This window comes from Somniosus microcephalus, chromosome 18, assembly GCF_052327205.1.
Source record: "Somniosus microcephalus isolate GS21.2 chromosome 18, FLI_Smic_1.0, whole genome shotgun sequence".
NCBI lineage: Eukaryota > Metazoa > Chordata > Chondrichthyes > Squaliformes > Somniosidae > Somniosus > Somniosus microcephalus.
The window spans coordinates 19,726,193-19,743,901 of NC_141004.1; positions in this window are offsets into that span (position 1 = coordinate 19,726,193).

Genomic DNA, 17,709 nt, shown 5'->3' on the forward strand with positions numbered 1-17,709 from the left:
AAGCAGAGTGTCGGGATAGATGGGTCATTTTCCGGTTGGCAAACTAAAACTAGTGGGGTGCCACAGGGATCGGTGCTGGGGCCTCAATTATTTACAATCTACATTAATGACTTGGATGAAGGGACCGAGTGTAATGTAGCCAAGTTTGCGGATGATACAAAGATGGGTGGGAAAGCAAGTTGTGCAGAGGACTCAAAGAATCTGCAAAGGGATATAGACAGGCTAAGTGAGTGGGCAAACATTTGGCAGATGGAGTATAATGTGGGAAAGTGCGAGGTTATCCACTTTGGCAGGAAAAATAAAAAAGCAAATTATTATTTAAATGGAGAGAGATTACAAAATGCTACAGTTCAGAGGGACCTGGGGGTCCTTGTGCATGAAACACGAAAAGTTAGCATGCAGGTACAGCAAGTAATCAAAAAGGCAAATGGAATGTTGGCCTTTATTGCAAGGGGGTTGGAGTATAAAAGCAGGGAAGTCCTGCTACAACTGTACAGGGTATTGGTGAGACCACACCTTGAGTACTGATATACCTATCAATTCATCCAATGAAAAGCGATGAGTTAAGAAAGTAACTATAGGTTTTTATTGGCTAAATAACAGAGCCCACCCTCGTGGGTGATCAGATACAACAAGGAGGAATGCCAGCCAGTCGACTACCTTTATACCTGGGCAGGTAGGTGGAGTCATGGGCGGAGTCAGCAGTGGTCAGCCCAGGTATAACAGCGTGACAAGAGGCGACCTCGTATAGTGATACAACAGTGTGAACAGTGATAACCATAGAGTAACGATATAACAGTGATAACTATAGTGTAACGATAGTGAACGATAAAAGTGGTTTACCACATTCACCTCTTGTTTAGATTTGAGTCCGGCGGGGTGAAGTGTACTACCAGTTCTGGTATGTCAGTCTGTCCGGAGGCCTCGTAAGCCTTTCTGATCGTTGCAGCGGCGGTGTTGCATTATCCGGTGTTAATGCTGGTGTCTGCGTGGTCGGCGAAGGCTCGTGGGGTTCCGGCATGCCGTCTACCTTGGCTGGAATTGGGGGGGTGGTGGGGGGGGGTGAAGGTGGTGTCTCCGGAGTGCCCGAGGGTGCGAGGTCTCGTAAGGAGACTGTGTCCTCCCGCCCGTCTGGGTATGCCACATAGGCGTACTGGGGGTTGGCGTGCAGGAGGTCCACCCTCTCGACCAGGGGGTCCGTTTTATGGGCCCTCACGTGCTTTCGCAGCAAGACGGGCCCCGGAGAGGTCAGCCAGGTTGGTAGCGTGGTTCCCATAGTCGACTTCCTGGGGAAAACAAACATTCGTTCATGGGGGGTGGCGTTGATGGCAGTGCAAAGTAGTGACCGGGTGGAATGCAGCGCTGCCGGGAGGACTTCCTGCCAGCGGGAGGTTGGGAGGCCCTTAGACTTTAAGGCTAAGAGGGCGGCCTTCCATACCGTCGCGTTCTCTCTTTCCACCTGGCCGTTCCCTCGGGGGTTGTAGCTGGTGGTCCTGCTTGCAGCAATACCTCTCGCTAGTAGGAACTGACGGAGTTCCTCGCTCATGAAGGAGGAGCCCCGGTCACTATGTATATAGTTTGGGAACCCGAACAAGGCGAAGAGGTCGTTCAGGCATTTAATGACCGTGGTACTGGTCATGTCTGGGCAGGGGAAGGCAAAGGGGAAACGGGAGTACTCATCAACAATGTTGAGGAAGTACACATTACGGTCAGAGGACGGGAGGGGCCCCTTAAAGTCGATGCTCAGGCGCTCGAAGGGGCGGGTGGCCTTGATCAGGCTTGCTCTGTCCGGCCTAAAGAAGTGCGGTTTGCACTCGGCACAGGTCTGGCAGTTCCTGGTCATGGTCCTGACCTCCTCGATGGAGTAGGGCAGGTTGCGGGCCTTAATGAAGTGGTAAAGTCTGGTGACCCCGGGGTGGCAAAGGTCGTTGTGGAGGGTCTGAAGTCTATCACTTTGCGCGCTGGTGCATGTAATTCGTGACAGAGCATCGGGGGGTTCGTTCAGCTTACCTGGCCGGTACAAGATATCATAATCATAGGTGGAGAGCTCGATTCTCCACCTCAAGATCTTGTCATTCTTGATTTTGCCCCTCAGCTTGTTATTAAACATAAAAGCGACCGAACGTTGGTCGGTGAGGAGGGTAAATCGTTTGCCTGCCAGGTAGTGCCTCCAGCGTCGTACCGCCTCCACAATCGCCTGGGCCTCCTTCTCGACCGACGAGTGTCGGATCTCAGGGCCCTGTAGGGTCCTTGAGAAGAAGGCCACCGGTCTCCCCTCCTGGTTAAGGGTGGCGGCTAGGGCGAAGTCGGATGCATTGCTCTCGACTTGGAAGGGGATGGACTCATCCACTGCGTGCATTGTGGCCTTGGCAATGTCTCCCTTAATGAGGGAGAAGGCTGCGCACGCTTCCTCCGTAAGGGGGAAGGATGTGGACTTCATGAGGGGCCTGGCTTTGTCCGCATAATTGGGCACCCATTGGGCATAGTAGGCGAAGAGCCCCAGGGTTCTCTTCAGTGCCTTTGGACAGTGGGGGAGGGGTAGCTCCATGAGGGGGCGCATTCTTTCGGGGTCGGGGCCGATGACTCCGTTCTCTACTACACAGCCGAGGATGGCAAGGCGCGAGGTGTTAAACACACATTTATCCTTATTGTAGGTGAGGTTCAGCCGTTGGGCCGTACGGAGGAATCTCTCCAGATTAACATCGTGGTCCTGCCGGTCGCGGCCGCAGATGGTGACGTTATCTAGATAGGGGAACGTGGCGTGCAGCCCGTTCTGGTCAACCATCCGGTCCATCTCCCTTTGGAAGACCGAAACCCCGTTGGTGACGCCGAAGGGAACCCTAAGGAAGTGGTAGAGGCGGCCGTTCGCCTCGAAGGCTGTATACTGGTGGTCCTCAGGGCGGATAGGGAGTTGGTGATAGGCCGACTTAAGGTCGATGGTGGAGAATACCCGGTACTGCGCAATCTGATTGACCATATCAGATATGCGGGGAAGGGGGTATGCGTCCAGCTGGGTGTACCTGTTTATGGTCTGGCTGTAGTCGATGACCAGGCGGTTTTTATTGCCGGTCTTAACGACCACGACCTGGGCACGCCAGGGGCTGGTGCTCCCCTTGATGATGCCCTCCTTCAGGAGACGCTGCACCTCAGAGCTAATGAAAGCTCTGTCCCCGGTGCTGTACCGCCTGCTCTTGGTAGCGACGGGTTTGCAGTCGGGGGTGAGGTTAGCGAACAGGGAAGGTGGCGGGACCTTGAGGGTGGATAGGCCGCAGGTGTTACGCGGTGGGCGGTTTAAAATCTGCTGGTTGTCGACTGTGAGTGGGGGGAGGGGTCCGCCGTATGCTAGCGTGACGCTTTGGAGGTGGGATTGGAAGTCTAGGCCTAGTAGGACGAGGAGTTTAAAATTTTTATACTCCGTACCCTTAACCGACAGGGTCACAACACAGTAGCCGTTGATGTCTGTGGCGTGTGACCTCGATGCCATCGAGATCCGGTTGCGCGTTGGCAGGACAGGGAGGGAGTAGTGGCTCACCGTGTCTGGGTGGATGAAGCTCTCCGTGCTTCCGCTGTCGAACAGGCAGGTCGTGGCGTGGCCGTTTACTTTGATGTCCATCATCGACTTGGACAGGTGATGCGGGCGGGCCTGGTCCAGTGTGACGGAGGCTAGTGTATAGCTGAGCGAGTTGTTGTAGTCTGCGGTTGAGGCGGTAGTCGGGTCTAGAGGCACGGTGGCGGTCGGGCGTGGTGGGTAAAATGGCGTCTCCCACGAGGTTGGACAAAATGGCGGAGAAGATGGCTGCCCCCATAACTCACATGAGGCACTGCTGGTGTCGGTTGCCTGGATCAAAGATGGCCACCCCCATGACTCACGTGTGGGGATGCTGGCCTCTGTGGTCTTGATGGAAGATGGCCGCCCCCACAGCTCGCATGAGGCACTGCTGGCCTCTGATGATCCACCTCTGCAGGCCTTGGCGAAGTGGCCTTTCTTCATGCAGTTTGAGCAGGTAAAGTTCCTGGCTGGGCAGCGCGCCCTCGGGTGTTTCGCCTGGCCGCAGAAGAAGCAGCCGGCGGCCCGATCGCGGGGGTCAGAGGTCGCAGCCGGTACCGGGGGTGGCGGTCCCGATCGGGTCCGGGACGCCGACGCTGAGGTAGGTCCCGGGGGGGTGCTGCGGCGGGTATTGGGGTCGGTCCCGAGTCCCAGGGTCGCAGGTTACAGGACCTTGAGTATGCCTCGAGGTCCCGATGGGCCACTTCTAGGGAGCGAGCGAGGGCTGCAGCTTTGTCCAGGTCGAGGTCCTTTGCTTCCAGTCATCTTTGCTGTGAGTAGTCGGACCGCAGGCCTTTCACGAAGGCATCGCGGACATTGTCTTCAGTATTTTCTGCCGCCGTTACCGCTTTAAAGTTACAGTCTCTGCCGAGTGCTTGCAGCACCTGTAAAAATTCATCCACGGTTTCTCCTGGCTGTTGCGGGCGGGATCTTAGGAGGTGTCTGGCATACATGGAATTTACCGGGCTCAGGTATTGTCTTTTCAGCCGGTTGATGGCGTCCTCGTATGTTTTAAGGTCCCGGATGAGTGCGAATACTTTAGGGCTCAGTTGGGCGGTCAGAACTCTTAGCTTGGATCTCTGAGGCACGCCGGATTCTCCCAGGTAGGACTCGAAACAGCTCAGCCAGTGTTCGAAGTCGAGGGCTGAATTTGCTGCCTGTGGGTTTAGATCCAGGTACGGTGGTCTGAGGGCTCGCAGCCAAGCTGGCTGCTGTGGCTGTTGTAGCTCGGCGTCTGGCTGGTCGTTTTGCTGCTCGCTTTGCTGCTCAGGGAATGACATTTTAAAATTTAGCCAATAAAATTGATATACCTATCAATTCATCCAATGAAAAGCGACGAGTTAAGAAAGTAACTATAGGTTTTTATTGGCTAAATAACAGAGCCCACCCTCATGGGTGATCGGATACAACAAGGAGGAATGCCAGCCAGTCGACTACCTTTATACCTGGGCAGGTAGGTGGAGTCATGGGCGGAGTCAGCAGTGGTCAGCCCAGGTATAACAGCGCGACAAGAGGCGACCTCGTATAGTGATACAACAGTGTGAACAGTGATAACCATAGAGTAATGATATAACAGTGATAACTATAGTGTAACGATAGTGAACGATAAAAGTGGTTTACCACAAGTACTGCGTACAGTTTTGGTCTCCTTATTTAAGGAAGAATATACTTGCATTGGAGGCAGTTCAGAGATGATTCACTAGGTTAATTCCAGAGATAAGGGGGTTGACTTATGAGGAAAGGTTGAGCAGGCTGGGCCTATACTCATTGGAATTTAGAAGAACGAGAGGTGATCTTAATGAAACATATAAGATACTGAGGGGGCTCGACAAGGTAGATGCAGAAAGGATGTTTCCCCTCATGGGGAAATCTAGAACTCGGGGGCATAGTTTCAGAATAAATGGGTCGCCCTTTTAGAACTGAGATGAGGAGGAATTTCTTCTCTCAGATGGTTGTAAATCTGTGGAATTCTCTGCCCCGGAGAGCTGTGGAGGCTGGGTCATTAAATACATTTAAGGTGGAGATAGACAGATTTTTGCAAGATAAGGGAGTGAAGGGTTATGGGGAGCGGGCAGGGAAGTGGCTTTGAGCCCAAGATCAGCCATGATCTTATTGAATGGCGGAGCAGGCTCGAGGGGCCAAGTGGCCTATTCCTGCTCCTATTTCTTATGTTCTAATCCATTCTTAAAGGAAAAGGCTCAATGGTACAATAATTTTTTTTTTTAATTCATTCACGGGATGTGGGCGTCGCTGGCAAGGCCCAGCATTTATTGCCCATCCCTAATTGCCCTTGAGAAGATGGTGGAGAGCCGCCTTCTTGAACCACTGCAGTGCTTGGGGTGAAGGTACTCCCAACAGTGCTGACTTTGTCGTAGTGGTTTGGTACAACGGAGTGGCTTGCTGGGCCATTTCAGAGGGCAGTTAAGAGTTCAACCACATTGCTGTGGGTCTGGAGTCATATATAGGCCAGATTGGGTAAGGACAGCAGATTTCCTTCCCTAAAGGACATTAGTGAATCAGATGGGTTTATTGTGATGATCTGGTAGGTAGTTTCATGGATCACCATTACTGATACTAGCATTTTAATTCCAGGTTTATTTAATTAACTGAAGTTAAATTCCCCCAGATGCAATGGTGGGATTTGAACTCACAGTCTCGCAGATATATTTGTCAAGGCCTACGGGATTACTAGTCCAGTACCATAACCACTATGCTACTGTACCCATAAGCTCAAGTGTGGCAGAATGTTTTAATCATATATAAGTATTCCCTAACACTGGAACTTTTATTTTTTGTTTGAATTGCTGCAAACCGTTGTTAAATTTCAACCATACTGGAGAGATAAGTGGTTTCGGGGAGGAATATAGGCCAAGATGTTGGGACAACTCCCTACTTTGAACAGTGCCATAGGGTTATAACACAGAGTAGGCAGATGGGGCCTTGGTTTAACACCTCATCCAAGACGGCACCTCCAACAATGCAGCACTCCCTCAGTTTAGAAGAATGAGAGGTGATCTCATTGAAACATACAAAATTCTTACAGGGCTTGACAGGGTAGATGCAGGGAGGGTGTTTCCCCTGGCTGGGGAGTCTAGAACCAGGGGTCACAATCTCAGAATAAGGGGACGGCCATTTAGGACTGAGATAAGGAGAAATTTCTTCACTCAGAGAGTGGTGAATCTTTGGCATTCTCTACCCCAGCGGGCTGTGGAGGCTCAGTCGTTGAGTATATTCAAGACAGAGCTCGATAGATTTTTGAATATTAAGGGAATCAAGGGATATGGGGATAGTGCAGGATAGTGGAGATGAGGTAGAAGATCAGCCATGATCTTATTGAATGGCGGAGCAGGCTCGAAGGGCCAAATGGCCTACGCCTGCTCCTATTTCTTATGTTCTTATGAAATGCCAGCCTGGATTGTATGCTCAAGTCCATAGTGGGGCTTGAACCCACAATCTTCTGACTTAGGGGAAAAAGTGATACCAACTGAGCCAAGCTGACATATGATGGAAGATCCTTTGGTACATCAAATCAGCCATTGCAGCTGCAAAACAGAACATGTGGAGCCTTTAGGCACGATGGTCTTTTTCGGATATTTTATTTGGCTGATTGAGGCACATGACACGAATCAATATGAAAGCGATCAAGTTTCAAATCGACTCACAAGAAAGTAATGCAATGTTTGAAAGAGGAAGTGAGGAAGAATTGTGATCATCTTGGCACTTTTTTTTTGCTTTAACAGGAAACAATCTGACTGCTTCTGGACTTCGCCTTAGAGCCACAATTCAGTCTCACTACCTCCTCTTTCCTTTCCCTCAAGCCCTCTGTCCCCATCCTTTCCACCCTGATAACCATGGCCTCCCTCTTGCTTGGTTGTTCCCCCTTTCCTCATCCTTCTTTTCCACTTCACCCCACTCACCTCCCTCTCCCATGTCTTGTCTTACCAATTCTCACTCCCTGGTCTCCACAATTTACCATGTTTGGACTAGAGGATGCTTGCTTTATTGAAGATATCCTAGAAGCAAAAGGTTCAATAGCTTTACAGAGTAAAAGCATTTATCCTCACATTAAGGTATCACAATAATTGATATATAGAGTCTAGAACATTTCCAGTAATTGAGAGGTCTGCCCTAAGATTGACTTCAATTCACTGGTCAGAATCCAAGACCAAAACAGGAGAAATGCTTGGAGTATTCATTACGGCTTTATTTGTCATTGCTGTAACTATACATTTTCTCTGGCTTTTGTCCAATTTTCTTGATTGCAAACCAAATGAATTTTAAATTGCTTCAATCACTCAATCATTAAATTGAATGACCGAGTTTCCTGTTTTCAAAACAAGACGAGCCAATCCTTTTTAAGCCTCTTACATACTCTGTATATAAACAATGACAAATTCCGACTCTCAGGTTCAAATTTATCTATATGATACTGGTCCATGACCGTTTAGGTTTAGGAATGATGTTTTATGGAACATAATGAGCCACAGGGCATGAGATTTGGTCGCTTTCCCGAGTAGTATGTTCCTCCATTTGGGAAAGTCTGGGTGAAGAGTTTTTCCACAGCTGATGAAGTCATTTTTACATAACACAAATGTCACCAACTACAGTTGCATAGTTCTCCCACTGTCAGCTGCAGCCCTAAGAAAGAAAGAAAGACTTGCATTTATATGGCACCATTTCACAACTACCGGACGTCTCAAAGCACTCTACAGTCAATTAAGTACTTTCTCTTTGAAGTGGAGTCACTGTTGTAATGTGGGAAATGCAGCAGCCAATTTGCACACAGCAAGGTCCCACAAACAGCAATGTGATAAATGACCAGATAATGGGGCAGAAATTCGGATCGGGGGCTTGTCACGCGTGCAAGCCCCCGATCTGCACTTACCCGACGCGCCTGCCGTTCACCTCCAGGGACGCCTGGAATTCCTGTTTGAAAGAGAAGAATCCCGGGCAGCGTCTGACGTCACGCCGCCCAGGAGTGCAGCCAGCGCGAAGCCTGGAGCGCGCTGTGCAACTGAGACACGCCCCTTGAGGTCTCAGTTTAATAGGACACGCCCCCAATGTTTCTCACAAGCTGCAAAGCATTTTTACATGTAGAGCAGCATTTCAAATAGGTTTTTGGTATTTTTAAGAAGCTTTTGGTAACTTTTATAAACTTTTAAAAACGTTTACACTATTTTGAAGAATCTGAAGTAGTTTTAAACAGAATTAAAGCAATTTAAAGACTTTTAAAAGCCCTGAAAGAATTTTTTTCATTCCATTTATTTATTTAGCAACGTCGTCATCATATGTGTCTTCACACTGTTCCCTTTGGGGAACTGTATGAAGTGGTGGAAGGATTTATGGCCGTGATTAACGCTCCTTCCGTGACCGTAACCATCTTTGTACCAGCCATTAGGGTGGTTAGTCCTATGGCGGGAGGGTTTTACGGGCTCCCACAAGCTATACGAGGAGGGGGGGCCACCCACACCCACGGACGCAAATATCCCACTGGATGTCAACCCAGAATTTAGAGCCGGAGCTCTGACTCCACTTGCCAGGACTGTCTGGAGCAGGGTTCGAAACCCTACCCCGTCTGGCCCAGCGGCGGGGATCCTACCGCTACGCCAAAGGCCCACTCCGATTAGCAACGTGAAATGGCTGGAATGAGCACAATTCAAGGCATTAAAAGAACTCACAATTGAACTGATGATGACCTCAGCAATCTCCTCAATGAGGTGGAGGCGCAGCGCCTGCTCATCATTGGTAATGAGAAGTCAAAGGCGCCGCAAAAAGGACAGATGATAGCTTGGTCTTTCAAGTGGCAGCATAGGGCTCCAGTCACAGGGAGGGAAAAGGCACAGGAAACGTATGGGTGTCACCTTTTGCGCGGAGTGGGCTTTTTGCATAGCGGTAAGCATCCCCGCCGCTGGGCCAGAAGGAGTAGGGTTTCGAACCCCGCTCCAGACAGTCCCGGCAAGTGGAGTCGGAGCTCCAACTATAAAATCTGGGTGGACATCCAGCGGGATACTTGCGTCCGCGGGTGTGGGTGGCCCCCCCTCCTCAGATGGGTTGTGGGAGCCTGTAAAACCCTCACGCCGTAGGACTAACCACCCTAATGGCTGGTATGAAGATGGTTATGGTCACGGAAGGAGCGTTAATGTGGCCAGAAATCCTTCCACCACTTCATACAGTTCCCGAAAGGGAACAGTGTGAGGATACGTACGACGATGACCTCTTGCGCAATGCACCTCCTTGGACCCTCAGTCGCAGATGCGAGGGGGCAAATCGTGCAATTGTTAAATTTTTCATTTTATTGACATTTAAAATGTTGGCCCAGTAATTCCGTTCCAAACGCGTGAGTACGGTCGGGGTACTCACGCGTCTGGCCGGAGGAAATGCCGGTTTTCAGCATGCACAGCGCATGCGGGGAAAACCGGCATTTCCTGTCCACTGAACGAAGGGGTTCAGAGGCAGAACGCGTGCGACTGCACAGGCAGCACGTGCGCAGTAAAATTCGCCGGTTTCATTCATGCTTTCAGTGAGGTTAAGTCCTTACAACTTACACATGAAAAAAGCATGAGTACAGTTGCTCCAGAGGCTGCGGAGGAAGATATATTTTATCGTGGAGCTTCTGAAAGGCAATATTTTTGTTTGGGAAAGGGAGGAAAGTTATTTTAAGAAATGCTGAGGTAAGTTTTAAAGTTTATTTTTGTTTTTTAAAACGGGTTTTCAGTACTGTAGGTAGAAGGAGCAATTGTGGCTATGTGAATTGAAATTGCTCTGTTTATTAAATGTGAAAATGACTCCAACATTTTTAAGAAAGAAACTTTTCATCAGTAATATATTCTTTTAAGTAATTATGTATGTATGTCTGTATATATTCCTTTGCGTATATGTATGTATGTATATATTCCTTTACGTATGTGTATGAATGTATGTATTTAATTATGACTTTCAGAGAAAGTAACTTATTGGAAAATCATAATTAAATACATACATTCATACACATAAGTAAAGGAATATATACATACATACATATACGTAAAGGAATATATACGGACATACATACATAATTACTTAAAAGAATATATTACTGATGAAAAGTTTCTTTCTTAAAAATGTTGGAAATGTTACATTACTCATTTTAGAAGTCATTTTCACATTTAATAAACACAGCAAATTCAATTCACACAGCCACAATTGCTCCTTCTACCTACAGTAATGAAAACCCGTTAAAAAAAAATTAAACTTTAAAACTTACCTCAGCATTTCTTAAAATAACTTTCCTCCCTTTCCCAAACAAAAATATTGCCTTTCAGAAGCTCCACGATAAAATATATCTTCCTCCGCAGCCTCTGGAGCAACTTTACACATGCTTTTTTCATGTGTAAGTTGTAAGGACTTAACCTCACTGAATCCATGAATGAAATCGACGAAGTTCACTGCGCAAGCGCTGCCTGTGCAGTCGCACGCGCTGTGCCTCTGAACCCCTTCGTTCAGAGGACAGGAAATGCCGGTTTTCCCCGCATGCGCTGTGCATGCTGAAAACCGGCATTTCCTCCGGCCAGACGCGTGAGTACCCCGACCGTACTCACGCGTTTGGAACGGAATTACTGGGCCATTCTGTTTTTGTTATGTTGATTGAGGGATAAATATTGGCCAGGAAACCAGGAAGAACTCCCCTGCTCTTCTTCAAAATCGTGCCATGGGACCTTTTACGTCCACCTGAGAGAGCAGACGGGGCCTCAGTTTAACGTCTTATCCGAAAGACGGTACCTCCCTCAGCACTGCACTGGAGTGTCAGCTTAGCTTTATATGCTCAAGTCTCATGGAGTGGGACTGTGAACCTGCAACCTTCTGACTCAAACGGCGAGTGTGCTACCCACTGAGCTACAGCTGACAGTGGGAGCTACAGGAGACTGACAACCGCCAGGACCTTTGAAAATGTGGGTCTATGAAACTTTGTTGGGTTAATACCTTATAAACACAGGCAGCCAGTCCCATACGTTTGTAACTTAGGTCTCCGTATTACAGAGCAGAGTCCAATGTTTCTACCGAGTCTGGTACTGAAATCCAAACATAAAAGGAAGAGGGCAGCACACAGAGGTCACTGATTCCAAATAGGAACAAAATATGCAATCTGTGTAAAAGTGTCTTCTATGCTGTTATGTGATAATCTAAAGAAAGAACTTACATTTATATAGTACCTTTTTACATCCTCAAAGCACTTCACTGCATATTTTTCGAAGTGTAGTCACAATTGTTATGTAGATAAATGCAGCAGCCAGTTTGCACACAAGGTCGCACAAACAGCAGTGAGACAAATGACAAGTTAATCTGTTTCCCTGGTATTAGCTGAGAGAACTTGCCTACTCTTCTTCAAACAGTGCCTTGGAATCTTTTACGTCCACTGGAACAGGCAGTCTGGGCCTCGGTTTAACATCTCGTCCAAAAGGCGACATCTCCGACAATGCAACAACCCCTCAGTGCTGAAGTGTCAGCTTAGATTATGTGCCTAAATCCTAGAGTGGAGCTTGAACCTGTGACCTTCTGACTGAGAGGTAAGAGTGCTCCCAGTGAGTCTCGCTGACATTTGCAAGACACTAACAGGAGGGGAGTTTCTCTCTGCAACTTTAAAAGCCTTCTTAAAATCCATCTTAAGATTCAGCTTTTGATCATCTCTCCTAACTCTCCTACCATGGGCTTGGTGGTCATACCTTTTTTATTTCTCCCTCCATAAAACATCTCGCAATTCCTACAATAAAATGCAAGTTGTTGACAATGATGATCAAGGGAATATCTGTAACATATTCCAACATGTGCGGCAATTGATTAACAGTGAAGGTTGTGACAGGAGAGGGAAAGTGTCGTGGGTAAGGAGGGCTTTCATGTGCTTCACTGTTTTAGTGGGAGAAGTAAGACAGAAGTCAATTCTGCAATCTAACCAGCAAAAGTAAAAAGGGGTCATTTTGACTTTGGGCGATATCAATTCAGCCACCCGTTTTACCACATCACCCAAACTCCAAGTGACCACCAAACAGTGTTTCCAGCTCTCTCATGCCTCTCACGGTGGGACTTTGGAATCAATTGGAAGGCGCAGAGTGCCTTCCAGCTTCCCTTCTCCTATGCATGGCCATTGCATCTTGTTTTGTAAGCCATTCCATCATAACGTTCTCATAATTCACTGGAACAAGTTGCATATGTTGAATGACTCTCGTGCCCAGAATACGGTCTCCATCCACTTGGAGCTATTTGAAACTCAGTGCTGTACTTCTTGTTGTTCTTGGAGGGCTCTAACACTTACTTTTCTCTTTTCTCCAGTGATTTAATTTCTACTTTGTTGAACGTAGCATTGTGAAGCTCTCTGACACTGCAATCAGTCTCAGGTCCTTCCTTCTTAGGGAGTCCCTCGGAACCGAGGATGACTTGCTTCCACATTAAAAATGAGTTCTCAGGTGACTGATGAGTCCAATGCGGGACCTACAGTCTCGGTCACAGGTGGGGCAGACGGTGGTTGAAGGGGCGGGTGGGTGGGGTGCTTGGGTTGACGTGCGCTCCTTGCGCTGCCTGCGCTTGGCTTCCGCTTGCTCTCGCCGAAGAGACTCGAGGGTGTTCGGCGCCTTCCCGGAAGCTTCTCCTCCACTTTGTGCGGTCTTGGGCCAGGAATTCCCAGGTGTCGGTGGGGATGTTACACTTTTTCAAGGAGGCTTTGAGGGTGTCCTTGAAGCGTTTCCTCTGCCCACCTGGGGCTCTCTTGCCGTGCCGGAGCTCCGAGTACAGCGCTTGTTTTGGGAGTCTCGTATCGGGCATGCAGACAATGTGACCCGTCCATCGGAGCTGATCGAGCGTGGTCAAAGCTTCGATGCTGGGGATGTTGCCCTGAGCAAGAACACTGACGTGGGTGCGCCTATCCTGCCAATGGATTTGCAGGATCTTGCGGAGGCAGCGTTGGTGGTACCTCTCCAGTGCTTTGAGGTGCCTGCTGTACATGGTATAACATTGACGGTAGTACTACAGTTGTTGACATCCAACTATTGTAATAATGTCGCATTTGTTTTTTAACTGTCAGCTAGCAACAACAGTAGAAAAGACATCAGGGCCCTTAAACATGACACAAAGTTACACTAACACTGATACAGGTGCCTTCCCCACATATTAGGTCGCAAATCGTTACTTAGAAACAAAATTCATAAGCTATTTTCAAAGGGAATTCGATTGTTCTTAAGAAAATTTAAGAGTGTAGGGAGTGAACGGAAGAGTGGGATTAGACTAGGTGGCTCTTGCGGAGAAAAACACTAGCGCAGACCTGATGGGCTGAATGGCCTGTTTCTGCGCTGTAATATTCTATGGTTTCTATGAACTGAGCAAATGTTAAACTGCTGTCCCAGTGCTGTGGAATCTGCCCCACAATATGACTAGAGTGGTTTCCATAGCACCAGGACCCTCAGGTAATATTGCAGAACTTAAAGCTGATCTGCAGTATAAATGACCAGAACTGTATGAAGAATCCAAAATAATGTATTTCAGACAATTACTGCAGCAGATGGAGGTTTAGATTTTATTCTGATTTTCTATCTGTGTCTAGAGATGGTTATTAAAAGATAGAATCACAAAATTGGTAAAGTTTACATTTTTCAATTTATGGAGATGGTTTGAAATATCTTCTTCTTCTTAGGCAGTCCCTCGGAACCAAGGATGACTTGCTTCCACACTAAAAATGAATTCTCAGGTGACTGATGAGTCCAATGCGGGACCTACAGTCTCTGTCACAGGTGGGGCAGACATTCCGGTCTGTCGCTGTTGGGATTGTCCATGAGGGTCCTGACGTTCCAGGTTCCGAACTTCATTTTAAAGGGTGGAAGATGCCTGTGTGTGAATTCTTTTAACGTGGGGTGGCCATTGCACACCAGCTACCACACGGGCTTGACAGAGCAAGGTCTTGGTCCAATGGCAAGGGGATCCAAGACGATTGGAGACCAAGCTCTGCTACAATGGCTTAGCACACACACACACACACACACACACACACACACACACACACACACACACAAACATACTCCTAATGTCCTCCCTCCTTCCCGCAGGACAAATTATCTCATTGCTGTCTGCTGGATTGAAATAAATTTTAATCATGTCATATAAGTTTTATCATAATCCTCAATGGGATAATTGTAAAACATTCATAATATGATAAAAAGAAAATTGGTAGTAATATTTATACAAAATAGATTTCTCTGATTTGATCTTTTCTGTAATTTTGTTTTGCCTGTATTTTATTTGTGTCTGTTTCAAATGTTAGTCACAAAATGCCAAATCAATAGAAATGTGATCAGTTCCACATGCATCAGGTTGCAGCATGGGGTACCAGTATAAATGGTCCATAACTATATTAGAGACAACTGCATCAGGTCCATAGACACATAACTATATTAGAGACCACTGTATCAGGTCCATAGGCACATAACTATATTAGAGACCACTGTATCAGGCCCATAGACACGGAACTATATTAGAGACCACTGTATCAGGTCCATAGACACGGAACTATATTAGAGACCACTGTATCAGGTCCATAGACACATAACTATATTAGAGACCACTGTATCAGGTCCATAGACACATAACTATATTAGAGACCACTGTATCAGGTCCATAGACACGGAACTATATTAGAGACCACTGTATCAGGTCCATAGACACGGAACTATATTAGAGACCACTGTATCAGGTCCATAGACACATAACTATATTAGAGACCACTGTATCAGGTCCATAGGCACATAACTATATTAGAGACCAGTATATCAGGTCCATAGACACATAACTATATTAGAGACCACTGTATCAGGTCCATAGACACATAACTATATTAGAGACCAGTATATCAGGTCCATAGACACAGAACTATATTAGAGACCACTGTATCAGGTCCATAGACACGGAACTATATTAGAGACCACTGTATCAGGTCCATAGACATGGAACTATATTAGAATCTAGTATATCAGGTCCATAGACACAGAACTATATTAGAGATCACTGTATCAGGTCCATAGACACATAACTATATTAGAGACCACTGTATCAGGTCCATAGACACATAACTATATTAGAGACCAGTATATCAGGTCCATAGACACGGAACTATATTAGAGACCACTGTATCAGGTCCATAGACACATAACTATATTAGAGACCACTGTATCAGGTCCATAGACACATAACTATATTAGAGACCAGTATATCAGGTCCATAGACACGGAACTATATTAGAATCCACTGTATCAGGTCCACAGACATGGAACTATATTAGAGACCACTGTATCAGGTCCATAGACACATAACTATATTAGAGACCAGTATATCAGGTCCATAGACACAGAACGATATTAGAATCCAGTATATCAGGTCCATAGACACATAACTATATTAGAGACCACTGTATCAGGCCCATGGACACATAACGATATTAGAGACCACTGTATCAGGCCCATAGACACAGAACTATATTAGAATCCAGTATATCAGGTCCATAGACACATAACTATAGTAAACTGGACTAATTTGCATTTCCTCACATATAACTACAACAAGTTACTGATACATAAGTTACTGATACATAAGTTCAATAGCTATAACTGCACCAATAATGACGGATGCAGCAGGTCCAACCACATGTAATTACAGCAATGGAGTCTGGAGCAACACATTCATCAGCTCCAAGTTTGAAAACCAGTGACTACTTGCTGATTTTCGGTATCTTCCTTCCTATTCTTTGCAACCTTGGTTGTGTTCTACAACATGGGCCTTGGCCCTTCGGGTCTGTTTCTCAGTATTAAAAAAAACTCAAAGCACAAACATGACAGCAACAAAAAGTCTGGTGTAACCGGATCATGCAAGGTAAGTGGCCGGTATGGACTTTTATGCCATCTGGCCCCAAAAACACCTGGGACAGCAATCCCGGCACTAATGCTGGGAATCCAACCACCGGTGCCCTACGCCACTGACTGCTGAAGTATCCAGGGTCAGGGGGAGAATATCTAATGAGCTTGGGGCCGGCAGGCACTGGCGTCACTAGGGACACATTTCGGGCACCTGTCTGTCCTAAACTGCTGGGAAATCTGGCCTCAAGCAGCCCAGGCTAGGGTGGGGATAGGGGTAGGAGGGAGGGGTAGCCCCTCCACCCCCATCCCTAGAAACCTTAAAGATCGACTCCAAGCAGCTCACTTTGTGAAGTGGCCATATAAAATTAGAAATCCTTTGTACATATTCTCTGGCCTGGTCCCTCAAGGTGAGCCCCCACCCCCAACCACTCTTAGATCATGGAAGCTCTGATCATGTCCCGGTGGACAAAAATAAAGGAATTTTAAAAAGTGTTACAAAGTACTTTACAGCACAGAATCAGGCCATTCAGCCCAAGTGGTTCATGCTGGTGTTTATGCTCCACACGAGCCTCCTCCCACCCCTCTTCATCCAACCCCATCAACATATCCCTCTATCCCCTTCTCCCTCACGCGTTTATCTAGCTTCCCCTTAAATGCATCTATACTATTCGCCTCAACCACTCCCTGTGGTAGCGAGTTCCACATTCTTGCCACTCTCTAGGTAAAGAAGTTTCTCCTGAAATCCCTATTGGATTTATTAGTGACAATCTTATATTTATGGCCCCTAGTTCTGGTCTCGCCCGCAGGTTCTCTACGTCTACCCTATCAAACCCTTTCATAATCTTGAAGACCTCCATCAACTCACCCCTCAGTCTTCTCTTTTTTAGAGAAAAGAGCCCCCCCTCCCCGCCCGCCCTCTCCCCAGCCTATTCAATTATTCCTGATGGGCATAACCTCTCAGTTCTGTTATCATTCTAGTAAAGCTTCTTTGCACCCTCTCCAGCGCCTCTATATCCTTTTAATACTATGGAGACCAGAACTGTTCACAGTACCCCAAGTGTGGTCTAAGCAAGGCTCGATACAAGTTAAACAGAACTTATACAAGTTTAACATAACTGGGAATTTCTTTACCATTAACAGTTATGGCCATGTTGCTGTTGATAGGGGAGGTTGTTACAGTCTGACAGCCCTTACATCTCTCTCTTTTCCCAAACCCTCTCTCTCTGTTTTATTTGCACAGTGCTGACCTTATCAACAAAACCCTGTGTAGATTTACTGATAATTGTATTTGTTCAG